The sequence below is a fragment of the Meles meles genome, chromosome X (assembly GCF_922984935.1).
Source record: "Meles meles chromosome X, mMelMel3.1 paternal haplotype, whole genome shotgun sequence".
NCBI classification, from domain to species: domain Eukaryota; kingdom Metazoa; phylum Chordata; class Mammalia; order Carnivora; family Mustelidae; genus Meles; species Meles meles.
Window position 1 is genome coordinate 28,179,352 of NC_060087.1, and position 17,908 is coordinate 28,197,259.

Here is a 17,908-nt window from a genome sequence, read left to right on the forward strand (position 1 = left end):
CCTCTCACTCCATTAACTGGACTGTTCAGGATTGAGGAAAAAGGCAGCAAGACCTAGAAATACATAGAGATATTAAAAATACCATTCAGGAAAATAAATATAAGTTTTACCTTCTATGGTATTACCAGGGAAAAAATGCTTTTTTCCCTGGCAGTAAGAGGAAATGTAAAACCAACTACATAAAGGACAAAAATGGCAGTATAAACATATGGATAATAAATCAAGTGATTTTAAAATTTTGCAAATATTAGAATTCTCATTCACTATGCAAGCAGTATTTAAAATTACACTGCTGCTTCATTTATGTGTAGAATAACTTACTTCCTGCTGTTCTAAATCAAGTTAGTCAGATTATTCTCAAGCATAAATTACATCTACAGAGTAATTTAGGTACTTTGGGACATACTTTAACACTTTCAGGTCATTAAGATGGTACTCAATTCTATGAAATAGATTTAAATAAATAATAACCTAGTAGCCATCTGACACATCCATTGTGGCTTTATACATAAGTCTGCTAACTCAGCATTAGACTGTTGATTATTTCTTCCTACATATTTCATCTTTGATGAGGTGAGTGGGAGGTATCTTGGCTAAAGCCTCATGGTCTAAACTATAGGTGCTGGTAAATAAAGTCAAATTAGTTCTTTGTCCCAAATCATAGCACCTTATTCTTCCCTACCCACCTTCTTTCCCACTTGCCCAATAATATAATTTTGTAGTAAGACCTAAGTATGCTATCAGTTATGAAGGTTTTTTTTTTTTTTTAACAGAACCTGACCCACTCTGAAGAGTTCTCTCATGGCTCCAATTCTGCCCACCTGTCTTATACCCTTTTTATTTTTCTCTCCTAAGGCACTGCCCCAGACTTCTAGGCTAAAACATGTCTTCTGATGTTTATTTTATTTATACTGGACTCAGATCCACTCATGTATAATTGAATGTCTCACTGCAAACACTCAATGGATATAGGCTTCTTCTTGAACCCATGACCTCATCTTTTCAGGCAGAGAGAACACACTGGTCATACTGTCAAGGTTGGAATTCTGGATTCATCATTTACTGTGGTGGCCTTGGACAAGTAAGTGACCTCTCTGAAAAGTAAGTATGAAAGAAGTACCTATCTCTTCCTAAAGGTTAATTGTGTGGGTGAAATGAAAGAAAGTATTTAAATTTCTAAGAAAAGTATCCGGCAATGTTCAACAGTTTTAGTAGTTGTTGGTGCAATTGTTCTGCCTCTATTTGGTTTAGGTTTTCAAATGTAAATCAAATCACCAATATAGAATCTACCACATGTCAGTGACTCTTCAGTGGAGATAAATCATTAGCAAGTTTATGGAAGCTGAATCACTACTCTAGCATAGAATCCATGGTGGACGATGTCTGACACTACCCACACTATACGTATTTTTTAAACACGTTTTATTGTGAAACAATGCAGAGAAGGATACATAAAATCCCACGTTACCATCACCAAAGCCAAGAAATTAAAAAAAAAATTTTCCAGTAGCTAGAGCACCCCCTGAACTCCCTCTCAACCACTAAATCACTACTGTCTCCTGCCCCCACAATATAACCTCCCTCCAAACTTCCACGGTAATCATTCCTTTAGAGTTTTGTAATTTATGTAATAGAGCTATACATCCCTAACACTGGAGTTTGGTTTATATACTCTTTTGAAATTTTTTATAAATGCAAACATATAGTATGTATTATTTTGTGTGAGTGTTGATTAGCTCAATATTATGCTTTTATTTTGCCTGTTACCCCTTGAAGTTATATTTTTAAGATTTTTATTAAAATGTTTAAATTTATCAGTTAAAAATGTTTCTTAGAGTGCCTGGCTGGTTCAGGTGGTTGAGCATCCAACTCTTGATTTCAGGTCAGGTCATGATCTCAGCATCCTGGGATAGAGCCCTGCATCAGGCTCCAGGCTTAATGGGGAGTCTGCTTGGGGATTTCTCTCCCTCTCTCTCTCTCTAATAAATAAATAAATCTTTTAAAAGTGGTTTATTATTCATTATTGTATAATATTCTTCTGTGTACTTTGAAAAAAACTGTTGATAAATATTTAGATTATTTCCAGTTTGAAGTTATTATCCTGCTGCTATGAACATTCCTATACCTATCTCCTGGGATATGTGCAGAAGCATTTCTGTGGAGTATATACCTAGGACTAAAACTGATGAGACACAGGTTATGTACATCTTTAATATGACAAAATACTATTGTATGGTTTTCACTCCTAGCATAGTAGCATATGAAAGTGTACAGGCCTCTTTATAATTTATAGTCTAAGTAGCAGTGTATTAGAATTCTAACAGCCCCGTATTCTCACCACCACAAGGTACTGTTAGACTGTTAAATTTCAACTAATTTTCAATTCAAGTTCAATTAATTTTCAACTTATTGAAATTTCAATTAAATTTCAGGCCACATATAGCAATGTTTTAATTTTAATTTGCAAGTCCCTGGCTTCTAATGGGGCTGGCAAATTCCTTCTATGTTTATTGGCCATTTGGAGTTCTCATTTTGTGAAAATGGCAAAAGTCTTAGTATAATGTGAAACAATACATTTATTATATACTATAAAGTGATCATCCCATAAACACCAACCAGACCAAGATAAAAAACAATTGTCAGCAGTCCACAAGCCTTCTTTGTGCCCTTCCTCACTTTTAAAGAACACCTCCATTTCCTATCATTGTTCTTTCTAAAAGACTTGGGGGAAATCTTTGTAATTATGGATGCACACACTTCTTCAGTTATATGTGTCTTCCAAATTATCTCCTCCCACTCAGTGGCTTTCAGTTTTACTTTTTCAATGTTGACTTCTGATGCATAGAAGTTATTAATATAGAATATAGTCTATTGTATTATTTTTACTTATGATTAGTCCTTTATACATACATTTAAGAAATATTCCTCCAACAGTCATTAACATATTATCTTTTGTTATAATGTCTTATTAATTTGCTTTTTTCCAAAGGAACAAGATGGTGGAGGAATAGGAAACCTAAATTTCATCTGGTGCCAGGAATTCTGCTAGATAGGTATCAAATCATTCTGAACACCTACAAACTCAACAGGAGATAGAAGAAAAGAGCAACAACTCTAGGAACAGAAAATCGACAGCTTTCTGGAAGGTAGGACATGTGGAGAAGTCAATCCAAGGCAATATATGGGAAGATAGACTGTGGGGGGAAGGGCCGGCTCCCAGCAAGCGGTAGAGCAGCAGAGCACAAAATTGCAACTTTTATAAGTCTTTTCCACTGAGGGACATCACTCCAGAGGCTAAGCAGGGGGTTGAGCCATCACTGGGTCAATGTGGTCTCAGGATGCATGGAGTCACAGAAAGACCAGGGGTGTCTGAGTGTGGCAAAGCTTCCAGGTATCAGAGTGGGGAGGCCAGCTACAGAGAGGGAGCCAAGGAGGGGGTTCTCAGTTTGGGATTACCTTACACCATGATCCAATGCACAGTTGGGCTACTGGTCTTCAAACAGGCACCCCACAAGCAGCAGATCCAGGAAGACTCCCCTCCTTCCTCATCCAGAAGGAGTGGCACAGGAGTGTGCTGCAAGAATCTGCTGGGTTTGGAGATGGCAAACAGGGCTGTGCACCAGAGATAGAAATGCTTGGTCACATGCCAGGTGAGCTCGGAGTGTGGCCAGAGACCACGGAGAAAGGAGTGACTGACTGCTTTTCTCTGAGGGCGCACTGAGGAGTGGGGCCCCAAACTGTTGGCTTCTACGGGGCCAGAGATTGGGAGGCCACCATCTTCACTCTCCTCCTCCAAAGCTGTACAGAAAGTGTTCAGGGAACAATAGCTACTGAAAGCAAACTGGAGTAGATTGTTTAGCCTGGCCCCTGGCAAGGGCGATTCAATTCCACCTAGGGCAAAGACATTTGAGAATCACAGGTAACAGACCCCACCCCCAGAAATCACAAAGAACATCCAGCCAAAACCAAGTTTACTAATCAATGAGAATTGTAAAACACCAGTGCAAATAGAATTCATGGATTTTTTCCCCATGACTCTTTAGTCTTTCAAAGAAAATTTTTAAAAATTTTTGTTATATTTTTCTTTTTCTATTTTTCTTTTTTTCTGAATTTTTCCTCTTTCCTATTTTAACCTATTTTAACTATTATCAATACCTTTCAAAAATCATTTTTAATCTTCATTTTTACAGTCAGATTCTATCTCTTCACTGTATTTAAACTTATTTTTTATATGCATGTAAGTTTTTTTTTTCTGTAAAATTTTGGGATACAGTTTCTTCTAATAGACCAAATATACCCTAAATCTAGCATATGGCTTTGTTCTAGTCTCCAGCCTGATCAACTTCTTTTCTTCTTTTTTTTTCAACCAGTTCATCTCATCAATTCCTTTTTTAAAATCTTTTTTTTTTAAATTTTCATCTTTACATCCCTTCATCATGTTCCACACACACACACACACACACACACACACACACACACACACACACATATATATATACACACAGTTTTTTTCTTTCTTTAAAATTTTGGGAGACAGTTATTTTTAGTTTCTTCTAACAGACCAAAATACACATTAAAATCAAGTATGTGGCTCTGTTCTATTCCCAAGCCAAATAACTTTTTTTCCCTCTTTTTCCTTTCTTCTACCCTTCTCCCCTCAGTTTGGGTTTCTTCTTACTTGATTACTGTATATTTTTCTGGGGTCACTGTTACCCTTTTAGCATTTTGTTCTCTCATTCATCTATTCTTCTTTGGATGAAATGAGAAGGTGGAATAACTCACCCCCTTAAAAAGAATAAGAGAAAGTACCAACTACTGGGGACCTAATCAATACAGACATTAGTAAAATGTCAGAACTAGAGTTCAGAATGATGATTATAAAGATGCTAGCTGGACTTGAAGAAAACATAGAAGATACTAGAGAGTCCCTTTCTGGACAAATAAAATCCCTTTCTGTAGAAATAAAAGAACTAAAATCTAACCAAATTGAAATTAAAAAACCTATTAATGAGGTACAATAAAAAATCGAGGCTCTTACTACTAGGATAAATGAGGCAGAAGAGAGTATTAATGATATAGAAGACCAAATGATGGAGAATAAAGAAGATGAGAAAAAGAGAGATAAACAACAACTACTGGACCACAAGGGGAGATTTCAAGAGATAAGTGATACCATAAAATGAAACAATATTAGAATAGTTGGGATTCCAGAAGAAGAAGAAAGAGAGAGGGGGTAGAAGGTTACTGGAGCAAATTATAGAAGAGAATTTCCCTAACTTGGCAAGGGGAACAACCATCAAAATCCAATAAAAATCAATAAAAATAGGTCAACATGCTGTCATGTAATAATAAAAGTTACAAGTCTCAGTGACAAAGAGAAAATCCTGAAAGCAGCTCTGGACAAGAGGTCTGTAATATACAATGGTAGAAATATTAGATTGGCAGCAGACCTATCCACAGGGATCTGGCAGACCAGAAAGGTCTGGCATGATATATTCAGAGCACTAATGGAGAAAAATATGCAGCCAATAATACTATATCCAGATAGGCTGTCATTGAAAATAGAAAGAGAAATAAAAAGCTTCTAGGACAAACAAAAACTAAAAGAATATGCAAACACCAAAACAATCCTACAGGAAATATTGAGAGGGGTCTTCTAAGCAAAGAGAGAGCCTAAAAGTAACAGACCAGAAAGGAACACAATATACAATATACAATAACAGTCACCTGACAGGTAATACTATGTACTAAATTAATATCTTTCAATAGTTATCCTAAATTTAAATGGGCTACAGGGTCCAATGAAAAGACACAGGGTATCAGAATGGATTAAAAAAAAAGCCCTATTGATATGCTGTCTGTAGAAACTCATCTTAGACCCAAAGACATGTCCAGATTTAAAATGAAGGGGTGGAAAACATTTTACCATGCTAATGGACACTGAAAGAAAGCTGGGGTGGTAATTCTTATAATCAGACAAAGTAGATTTTAAGCAAAGACTATAAAAAGAGATGAGGAATGATGGCATATCATACTTAAAGTGTCTGTCCAACAAGACTATCTATCAATTTTAAATACCTATGCCCCTAACATTGGAGCAGCCAATGACATAAACCAATTAATAATGAAATCAAAGAAACACATAAACAATAATACAAGAAAAGTAGGGAACTTTAACACCCCCCTCACTGAAATGGACAGATCATCTAAGCAAAAGATCAACAAAGAAATAAGGGCTTTGAGTGACACACTGGATCAGATGGACATCACAGATATGTTCAGAACATTCCATCCCAAAGCAAGAGAATACACATTCTTCTCTAGTGCACATGGAACATTCTTCAGAATAGATCATATCCTGGTTCACGAATCAGGACTCAGCTGGCTAAAAGACTGAGATCATTCCCTGCATATTTCCAGACAACAATGTTCTGAAGCTAGAACGCAATCACAAGAGGAAAGTTGGAAAGAAGTCAAATACATGGAGGCTAAAGATCATCTTATCAACGAATGAATGGTCAATCAGGAAATAAAGAATTTTAAAAATTCATGGATACAAATGAAAATGAAAACACAACTGTTCAAAATATTTGGGATGCAGCAAAGGCAGTCCTGAAAGAAAAGTATATAGCAATATAAGCCTTTCTCAAGAAACAAGAAAGGTCTCAAGTGCACAACCTAACCCTATACCTAAAGGAGCTAGAGAAAAAACAGCAAAGAAAGTCTAAACCTGGGGCATCTGGGTAGCTCAGTGGGTTAAGCCTCTGTCTTCGGCTCAGGTCATGATCTTAGGGTCCTGGAATCGAGCCCTGCATTGGGCCTGCTGAGCAGAGAGCCTCTCCCCTCCTAACCCCTGCCTGCCTCTCTGCCTGCCTATGACTTCTGTCAAATAAATAAATAAAGTCTTAAAAAAAAAAGCCTAAACCCAGCAGGAGAAGAGAAATAATAAAGATCAGAGCTGAAATCAATGAAATAGAAACCAAACGAATAGTAGAACAAATCATGAAACTAGGAGCTGGTTCTCTGAATGAATTAATAGGATTGATAAAGGCCTGGCCAGGCTTATCAAAAAGAAAAGAGAAAGGACCGAAATTAATAAAATCATAAATGAAAGAGGAGAGATCACAACCAACACCAAAGAAATATAATTATAAGAACATATTATGAGAGACTATGTGCCAGCAAATTGGACAATCTGGAGGACATGGATGCATTGCTAGAGATGTGTAAACTACCGAAACTGAACCAGGAAGAAATAGAAAATCTGAACAGACCTATAACTAGTAAGGAAACTGAAGCAGTCACCAATAAACTCTCAACAAACAAGAGCCCAGGGCCAGATGGCTTCCCAGGGGAATTTTACCAAACATTTAAAGACGAAATAATACCTATTTTCCTGAAACTGTTCCCCAAAATAGAAATGGAAGGAAAACTTACAAAAAAAAACTTACAAAGAAAAACAGACACGTAAATCAATGGAACTAAGCAGACAGCACAGAAATGGACCCTGAACTCTGTGGTCAACTAATCTTTGACCAAGAGGGAAAGAATGTCCAATGGACAAAAGACAGTCTGTTCAACAAATGGTATTGGATAAATCGGAGAGCCACATGCAGAAGAATGAAACTGGCCCATTTCCTTACACCACACACACAAAATGAACTCAAAATGGATGAAAGACCTCAATGTGAGACAGGAATCCATCAAAATCCTTAGGGAGAACACAGGCAGTTACCTCTTTGACCTCAGTTGCAGCAACTTCTTCCTAGAAACATTGCCAAAGGCAAGGGAAGCAAGGGCAAAAATGAACTGTTGGGACTTCATCAAGATCAAAAGCTTTTGCACAGCAAGGGAAATAGTTAATGAAACCAAAAGACAACCAGCAGAATGGGAAAAGATACTTGCAATGACATATCAGATAAAGGGCTAGTATCCAAAATCTGTAAAGAACTTATCAAACTCAACACCCAAAGAATAAATAAGCCAATCAAGAAATGGGCAGAAGACATGAACAGACATTTCTGCAAAGAAGACAACCAGATGGCCAACAGACACATGAAAAAGTGTTCCACATCACTCGGCATCAGGGAAATACAAATCAAAACCAGTGAGATACCTTCTCACACCAGTCAGATGGCTAAAATTAACATGTCAGGAAATAACAGGTGTTGGTGGGGATGCAGAGAAAGGATAATCCTCCTACACTGTTGAACCCTCTTACACTGGAATGTAAGGTGGTGCAGCCACTCTGAAAAACAGTATGGAGGTTCCTCAAAAAGTTGAAAATGGAGCTACCCGACGACCTAGCAATTGTACTACTGGCTATTTACCCTAAAGATACAAATGTAGTTATCCAAAGGGGCACGTGGACCCGAATGTTTATAGCAGCCATGTCCACAATAGTCAAAATATGGAAAGAGCCTAGATGTCCATCAAAAACTGAATAGATAAAGAAGATGTACAAAATATGTACAATGGATTACTATGCATCCATCAAAAAAAAAACCCCGAATTCTTGCCACCTGCAATTACATGGATTAGAGGGTATTATGCTGAGCAAAATAAGTCAATCAGAGAAAGACAATTATCATATGATCTCACTGATATGAGGAATTTGAGAAACAGACAGAGCATCATAGGAGAAAGGAGGGGAAAATGAAACAAGATGAAACCAGAGAGGGAGACAAACCATAAGAGACTCTTAATTTCAGGAAACAAAATGAGGATTTCTGGAGGGGAGGGAGGTGGAAGGGTTGGGTGCCTGGGTGATGGACATTGGGGAGGGTATGTGCTATGGTGAGTGCTGTGAATTGTGTAAAACTGCTGAATTACAGACCTGTACCCCTGAAACAAATAATACATTATATGTTAATTTTTAAAAACTGCTTTTTTCCATTTCCACTTCAAGATATTGAATTATCTAAAAACTTCCATAACAATCCAAATTCTGCTTTTATCAGGGCCTTTTGCTATATATTAGATTGTCACCCCTCTAAAATGTCGCTTAATTCTGTGGAGCCAACCTCCCCTGAAATAAGTTACTCCTTAAGACAGGTTTTCCCCACTCTGCAAAAACCTCTATTAACATTCTACTTCAGGTTCTAATTATGTGTTTACAGAGCTGTCTTTGCCAATAGAATATGAGCCTCCTATAAAAAGAAATATACCGTATTCACCTTTGAATTTCTAGCACCAAACAATGTTCCTGAAATAAAAGTGTTTAATATATTTTTTAAATGAATGAATGGATAAAATAATTCATGAATAATTTGCGTGGGTTCCTTATATCTTCCATTTAGGAGCCATGAGTCTTGGGTAATCAATTTTATGTCTTTGAATCCAGTTGTTTTATAAATAAAGCAAGGATAATACTGTCTACATTACATAGCATTTGATGAGGATGAAACTACACTGTAAGCTATAAACAAAAATAATATTTTAGTATTTCTTTGTAACAACAACCTATGGTAATGTAACATTTTATATCATTGAAACAAAATTTAGAATTTAGGGGCGCCTGGATGACGCAGTGGTTTAAGCCTCTGCCTTCAGCTCAGGTCATGATCTCAGGTCCTGGGATGGAACCCCACATCGGGCTCTCTGCTCAGCAGGGGACCTGCTTCCCCCTTTCTCTCTGCCTGCCTCTCTGCCTACTTGTGCTCTCTCTCTCTGTCTAATAAATAAATAAAATCTTTAAAAAATACAATTTAAAAAATTTCTCTATATCAGAGGGGCACCTGGGTGGCTCAGTGGGTTAAGCCTCTGCCTTCAGCTCAGGTCATGATCTCAGGGTCCTGGGATTGAGCCCCACATCAGGCTCTCTGCTCAGCGGAGAGCCTGCTTCCTCCTCTCTCTCTGCCCGCCTCTCTGCTTACTCGTGATCTCTCTCTGTCAAATAAATAAATATTAAAAAAAAAATCTCTCTATATCAGAAAGCATCTTTTTAAAAATTTTGGTTCTTTAAAAAAAACTTTTATTGTGTTGTTAGTCACCATACAATGCATCATTAGATTTTGATATAGTGTTCCAAGATTCATTGTTTATGTATAATACCCAGTACTCCATGCAATACGTGTCCAGGCTCACCCATTTCCCCTCTAAAGCCCTCAGTTTGTTTCTCAGAGTCCACAGACTCTCATGGTTCATCTCCCCCTCCAATTTCCCCCCTTCACTTTTCCTTTCCTTTTGCTAATGTCTTCCAGGTTGTTCCTTATATAAGTCAATACATTTCCAGAGATTTGCTGCTCTCAATAACAGAAAACATAAAATGACTTGTAAATATAGTTTAGGAAGCTCAACACCATCCTACAAAAAATTAATATACTGCAAAAACTTGCCAAGAACTAATTTAAGTAAGAGGGTGCTTAATTCCTTAAGAACTCTGACTTTTAAATGGGAATGTTTCTGACTAAAGTGATATTGATAAAAGTCACCTTATACCAAAGAATTCAATAGTGTCACTTTATTCATTTTTTTGGTTATCAATCTAGTTCATTTATGGATAGTGTAATTGTAGTGGCTCCTGGCTGGTTCAGTTGGTATAGTGTGTGACTCTTGATCTCAGGCTTCTAAGTTTGAGCCCCATATTGGGTGTAGAGCTTAGTTAAAAATAAAATCTGCTTGCCTCTCACTCTGCTTGTGCACATGTACTCTGACAAATACATAAAATATTAAAGAAAATAAACTTTATTGATCTCTTATTGGGCATGCATCTCTGAATGGGACCTAAAATAGGCACTGTGTTAATCTCTTTTTCCTACAATTATGCAAATCTATGGGGGAGGTGGTGTAAACAGAAAAGCCTCATCAATAAGCTTAAGCCATCTTAAATAAGTGAAGACTTTTAAAATTGTAATTATACAACACACACACTCACACATTCAAATATGTGCATATGTATACACATAAATCAGAACTTGATCTAAGTACATATAAGAGGGTTTTTAAAAAAAAAGATTTTATGTCAGAGAGAGAGAGAGAGAGAGCAAGCAGGATGAGCGGTAGAGGCAGAGGGAGAAGAAGGCTTCTCACTGAGCAGGGAGCCCAATAAGGGGCTAGATCCAAGGACCCTGGGCTCATGACCTGAGCTGAAGGCAGACACTTAACCAACCGAGCCACCCAGGCACCCCCTAAGGACATATAAGAGTTTTAGAGACCTTCATTAAGCATGTTATTTTTGGCTTAGCAACAGACATCATAAATATCTCTGGGATATATTCATAAGTATTCAAATACGTAGGAATCCGTATCTTCACATACCCTTGACATCTGATTCTTTAATTAGCTAATTATAAAAAGAAAAGCAAAAGTGTCTCTGATATTACTAATGTCTCTGGTATTCCACAAATCTCCTTTGCCGTTCTCTTTTATAAACATCATTGTCATAGTACCAAGTCCCAGCAGGCCAATGACAGTGTGAAGGGTGCAATATTTGACAGTTCTGTCATGGTGGGAAAACATTCAGGGTATGATATTCCTGTGCTGTTTCTGGGGGAAAAAAAACCAACACACACAATGTAGGATTATGCCATTATTAACCTAAAAATTATGCAATTTCAATGCCTTGATTTGGCACAATTATCACCCTGTAAAAATACCCAAAGTAGCAAAAATAGTTTGCTATTAGTGAGCTGTAATGTTACCTTTTATATTAGGATCTTTTGGAGAAATCAACTAAAGAAATTGATTCAGCAGTCTAAATTAAATAATTTAAATTTATTAAAAAGTTTAAGATCACCTTCTTTCTGAGGACTTGATATATTCAGGGATCTCCTTTATAAAATGTGAGCATTTAATTTACATATCTCCTAGTATACAGTCCAAATAAAAATGGTTCCATCTTTGACATCATGGCTCTTAATCTTACTTTAATTTGCTGGGTAGAGAGAATATTCAAAATAAGGATGTTTTTCTCTTCATCCAGACACAAACATATGTAGCTGACATAGGAAATTTTACCTAAAAACAGCAGCAAAATCAGCCACAACCACAGATACATGCTAAGCACCCTATGAAGTTCTTCAGGTTCCATACAGTATTTAATATCTTCACAACAGCTTAGGGTAGGTACTACTATTTTGCTTTACCAAAAAACAAAAACAAAAGCAGACATTGGGAGGCGAGGCAACTTGTATATTTCCAAGAAGGAATCCAAGGCAATACTAGAGGTGAGTAACACTACTTAACAGCGTATTTTTAAATTGTCATTAGAATTAGTAAATGCCACATTATCTCAGAGAAGGCAAGATATCCTACCTCTTTAACATGCTATCCCCTTGGGCATAAATCTTACTGTATTCTTCACTTACACACCTATATGTCTGAGGATCACAAGTCTTATATTTTTTTTTCCATTTTATTTATTTTTTCAGCGTAACAGTATTCATTCTTTTTGCACAACACCCAGTGCTCCATGCAAAACGTGCCCTCCCCATTACCCACCACCTGTTCCCCCAACCTCCCACCCCTGACCCTTCAAAACCCTCAGGTTGTTTTTCAGAGTCCATAGTCTCTTATGGTTCGCCTCCCCTCCCCAATGTCCATAGCCCGCTCCCCCTCTCCCAATCCCACCTCCCCCCAGCAACCCCCAGTTTGTTTTGTGAGATTAAGAGTCCCTTATGGTTTGTCTCCCTCCCAATCCCATCTTGTTTCATTTATTCTTCTCCTATCCCCCTAACTCCCCATGTTGCTTCTCCATGTCCTCATATCAGGGAGATCATATGATAGTTGTCTTTCTCTGATTGACTTATTTCACTAAGCATGATACGCTCTAGTTCCATCCACGTCGTCGCAAATGGCATGATTTCATTTCTTTTGATGGCTGCATAGTATTCCATTGTGTATATATACCACATCTTCTTTATCCATTCATCTGTTGATGGACATCTAGGTTCTTTCCATAGTCTGGCTATTGTAGACATTGCTGCTATAAACATTCGGGTACACGTGCCCCTTCGGATCACTATGTTTGTATCTTTAGGGTAAATACCCAGTAGTGCAACTGCTGGGTCATAGGGTAGTTCTATTTTCAACATTTTGAGGAACCTCCATGCTGTTTTCCAGAGTGGTTGCACCAGCTTGCATTCCCACCAACAGTGGAGGAGGGTTCCCCTTTCTCCACATCCTCGCCAGCATCTGTCATTTCCTGACTTGTTAATTTTAGCCATTCTGACTGGTGTGAGGTGATATCTCATTGTGGTTTTGATTTGTATTTCCCTGATGCCGAGTGACGTGGAGCACTTTTTCATGTGTCTGTTGGCCATCTGGATGTCTTCTTTGCAGAAATGTCTGTTCATGTCCTCTGCCCATTTCTTGATTGGATTGTTTGTTCTTTGGGTGTTGAGTTTGCTAAGTTCCTTATAGATTTTGGATACTAGCCCTTTATCTGATATGTCGTTTGCAAATATCTTCTCCCATTCTGTCAGCTGTCTTTTGGTTTTGTTAACTGTTTCCTTTGCTGTGCAAAAGCTTTTGATCTTGATGAAATCCCAATAGTTCATTTTTGCCCTTGCTTCCCTTGCCTTTGCCGTTGTTCCTAGGAAGATGTTGCTGCGGCTGAGGTCGAAGAGGTTGCTGCCTGCATTCTCCTCAAGGATTTGGATGGATTCCTTTCTCACATTGAGGTCCTTCATCCATTTGGAGTCTATTTTCGTGTGTGGTGTAAGGAAGTGGTCCAATTTCATTTTTCTGCATGTGGCTGTCCAATTTTCCCAGCACCATTTATTGAAGAGGCTGTCTTTTTTCCATTGGACATTCTTTCCTGCTTTGTCGAAGATTAGTTGGCCATAGAGTTGAGGGTCGATTTCTGGGCTCTCTATTCTGTTCCACTGATCTATGTGTCTGTTTTTGTGCCAGTACCATGCTGTCTTGATGATGACAGCTTTGTAATAGAGCTTGAAGTCCGGAATTGTGATGCCACCAACTTTGGCTTTGTTCTTCAATATTCCTTTGGCTATTCGAGGTCTTTTCTGGTTCCATATAAATTTTAGGATTATTTGTTCCATTTCTTTGAAAAAAATGGATGGGATTTTGATAGGGATTGCATTAAATGTGTAGATTGCTTTAGGTAGCATAGACATTTTCACAATATTTATTCTTCCAATCCAGGAGCATGGAACATTTTTCCATTTTTTTGTGTCTTCCTCAATTTCTTTCATGAGTACTTTATAATTTTCTGTGTATAGATTCTTAGTCTCTTTGGTTAGGTTTATTCCTAGGTATCTTATAGTTATGGGTACAATTGTGAATGGGATTGACTCCTTAATTTCTCTGGAAGAAATGGATGCATTCCTAGAGACATATAAACTACCAAAACTGAACCAGGAAGAAATAGAAAACCTGAACAGGCCCATAACCAGTAAGGAGATTGAAACAGTCATCAAAAATCTCCAAACAAACAAAAGCCCAGGGCCAGACAGCTTCCCAGCGGAATTCTACCAAACATTTAAAGAAGAACTCATTCCTATTCTCCTGAAACTGTTCCAAAAAATAGAAATAGAAGGAAAACTTCCAAACTCATTCTATGAGGCCAGCATCACCTTGATCCCAAAACCAGACAAGGATCCCACCAAAAAAGAGAACTACAGACCAATATCCTTGATGAACACAGACGCAAAAATTCTCGCCAAAATACTAGCCAATAGGATTCAACAGTACATTAAAAGGATTATTCACCACGATCAAGTGGGATTTATTCCAGGGCTGCAGGGTTGGTTCAACATCCGCAAATCAATCAATGTGATAGAACACATTAATAAAAGAAAGAACAAGAACCATATGATACTCTCAATAGATGCTGAAAATCATTTGGCAAAGTACAGCATCCCTTCCTGATCAAAACTCTTCAAAGTGTAGGGATAGAGGGCACATACCTCAATATTATCAAAGCCATCTATGAAAAACCCACCGCAAATATCATTCTCAATGGAGAAAAACTGAAAGCTTTTCCATTAAGGTCAGGAACACGGCAGGGATGTCCATTATCACCACTGCTATTCAACATAGTATTAGAAGTCCTAGCCTCAGCAATCAGACAACAAAAAGAAATTAAAGGCATCCAAATTGGTAAAGAAGAAGTCAAACTATCACTCTTCGCAGATGATATGATACTATATGTGGAAAACCCAAAAGACTCCACTCCAAAACTGCTAGAACTTGTACAGGAATTCAGTAAAGTGTCAGGATATAAAATCAATGCACAGAAATCAGTTGCATTTCTGTACACCAACAACAAGACTGAACAAGTCTTATATTTAATAAACAAAGGATTCAGGGGCACCTGGGTGGCTCAGTCAGTTAAGTATCTGACTTTGGTTCAGGTCATGACCCCAGCATCCTGGGATCCAGCCCTGCATCAGGGCTTCTGCTCAGCAGGGAGCCTGCTTCTCCCTTTCCATTTCCTCTGTTTCTCCCCCCAATTTGTGCTCTCTCTTTCTCTCAAATAAATAAATATTTAAAAAAAGGTAAAGGATTCATAAATGACTTGACCTCCAGTTTAAGTAGCTTTTCCCCAAACTAACATTTCTTCCTTCTAGTCACTTCTCATTATATATCATAACCCTGCACACCACATTCTCCAATCAAAAGGAATTTAACTTAATAGTCCATGAACATCTTGGATGGTTCTTCACATTTGTTGTTTACTTGTTTTCTTCACAATATTTCTTGTTCCAAAATGTTATTTCTCCTGATTTTTGGTCCAGATATAACTTCCTCCATGAAAAGCTTTCTGATGGTCTTAATTAGAAGTAATCCATCCTCTTTGTACTTCCCCCAAACCCCTTTTGTCCCACTTTAAAGAATTTATTCCATTCTGATTTGTATTCATATCATTACCCCCAAACTATGGCAGTTGCTCTGTAAGGGTAGAAAGTATGTTGAATCACTACTTTTACCTTCTATAAAGCAAGTACTCATAAATACTGTTGGATTTAATTTTTTCAGATTCAAAATTAATTAACTAATTTTAATTCATACAATTGATATTCATTTTGAAGTATTATACCTTTTAATAGGAAAATGTTCTGTAGATTAGAAATCCCACACTATCATCTTGCAAAAATGAAGACATAGTTTTCAATTTGAAGGAAGTCATAAAACATAAATGTTGCATAGCATATGAAATACGAAGATAGGCAAGCATGAGTTAGAAATTCTGCTTTATTGCTTTGTAAAATTCAGCAAGTGATTTAAATTTGCTGATTTCAGAATTCTCATTTGTAAGTAGGCATGACAATGGGTTGTTCTAAGGATTGGGAAAAATGTACTCAAAGTTGTGAAGCTGAATCACATAGTAAGTGCTCAATGTTCATAATAACAGTAACCGTTAATAGACATATATAATTATATATGATATATAATATTTAAATATATATAAGTACTATATTTCTAAAACCATTTAATTGTAAAAGACATACACATATATGAACATTTTCTTTTCAATATATAACTATCAATGAGGAAAATCTGTATGACTGCTTCTGTGCATTTTCTCATCCTCAAACATAAGGAGAATGGTGTCTGCAGGTAAACCTAACATTCTTGTCTTTTAAGAGTCAAACAGGCACTACAAGTAAACTGATTTTACTACTCTTGTAATTGAGAAAACTGAAACCACTATAGCATGTGCAGCCATATATCTTTTCTTGTTTCTTTCTGAATGAAGGAGGGACAGTACATTTGATCTGGTCACAATAAATTTAACTTCAATATTTTTGCTAAAGGAGAATGAGAGGGAAAAAAATTTATTTCAAACTGAAGGGTGAACAGATTTTGATCCTCAGGGCAAGTAAGACATTTAGGTGTCATTTTCTTCTCAAAACTGCTAGTGAAATATAAATTCCAAGTGTGCAGAGTAATATTTTTAAAAATATGAGATTTTGCTTCTTAGGCTTCCAAAATGTTCATTTCCTTCATAGGCTATTGCAGCAAATCAAAACATACCACTTGAGATCACCTTATAAAAGTCTCTCTTTGGGGGGCGTATTTCTTTTGACCATGATGAAATGTAAAGATTAAGATCATCATGTATCTTAGAATATATTTGGTATGAGAGCACAATAACACAAATATAAAAATAAAATTGAAACAATTAACTTTTTACTTAGGTTTATTCTACATGGGCAATTCTATTTTCTCTCTTATACAGTTTCACTGGGACCATTACCTTCCACAAGACTGCTTTTCCTATTAAGATAGTTATAATTAACAAAAGCCCCCACATACAGGTCTGTTATAATCTACCATATTAATGAACATACATATGCTATTATTTTTCCCAGTGTTTACTACATTTTGTTTTATTGGAACCAATCTCAAAGGTTGCAGAATTTAAAAAATAACAGTGACTTTCATAATTGTCAATTAATTCTAAAATAATTATCCAAATAAAGAAACAATATTCCCATTTTACTATTCTAAGTTGGTCTTGGAACATGAAAAAATAGTATTACAGAAAAAATAATGAACTCAGACGTGTCAAGTGGGGCTAACAGAGAATTAGTGCTGAAATTATATCAGAGTAACATTTCAATTAGAAATAGAAGGAGAGGGGCGCCTGGGTGGCTCAGTGGGTTATGCCACTGCCTTCGGCTCAGGTCATGATCTCGGGGTCCTGGGATCGAGTCCCGCATCGGGCTCTCTGCTCAGCAGGGAGCCTGCCTCTCTCTCTCTCTCTGCCTGCCTCTCTATCTACTTGTGATCTCTCTCTGTCAAATAAATAAAATAAAATCTTTAAAAAAAAAAGAAATAGAAGAAGAAAATATCTGGGTCATCAGAGGTTGTATGTAGTAAAGAAAATCAGAACTATCTTAAGTGGACATTACTTGTTTCGCTGAGAGGTGCACCCAGAAGTCAGAGAGGACATTTCCAAAGGAGTTTCTTATAAAATTAGAGAAGCAGTAATTAATTT

The 17,908-nt window shown here is 37.0% G+C and overlaps 1 protein-coding gene across 9 annotated transcripts in view; it reads right to left on the minus strand.

Moving 5' to 3' along the window:
* The window catches only part of DMD (dystrophin), a 2,324,635-nt gene that overhangs the window by 1,149,138 nt on the left and 1,157,589 nt on the right, over positions 1 to 17,908 (minus strand). The window lies entirely within an intron of this gene.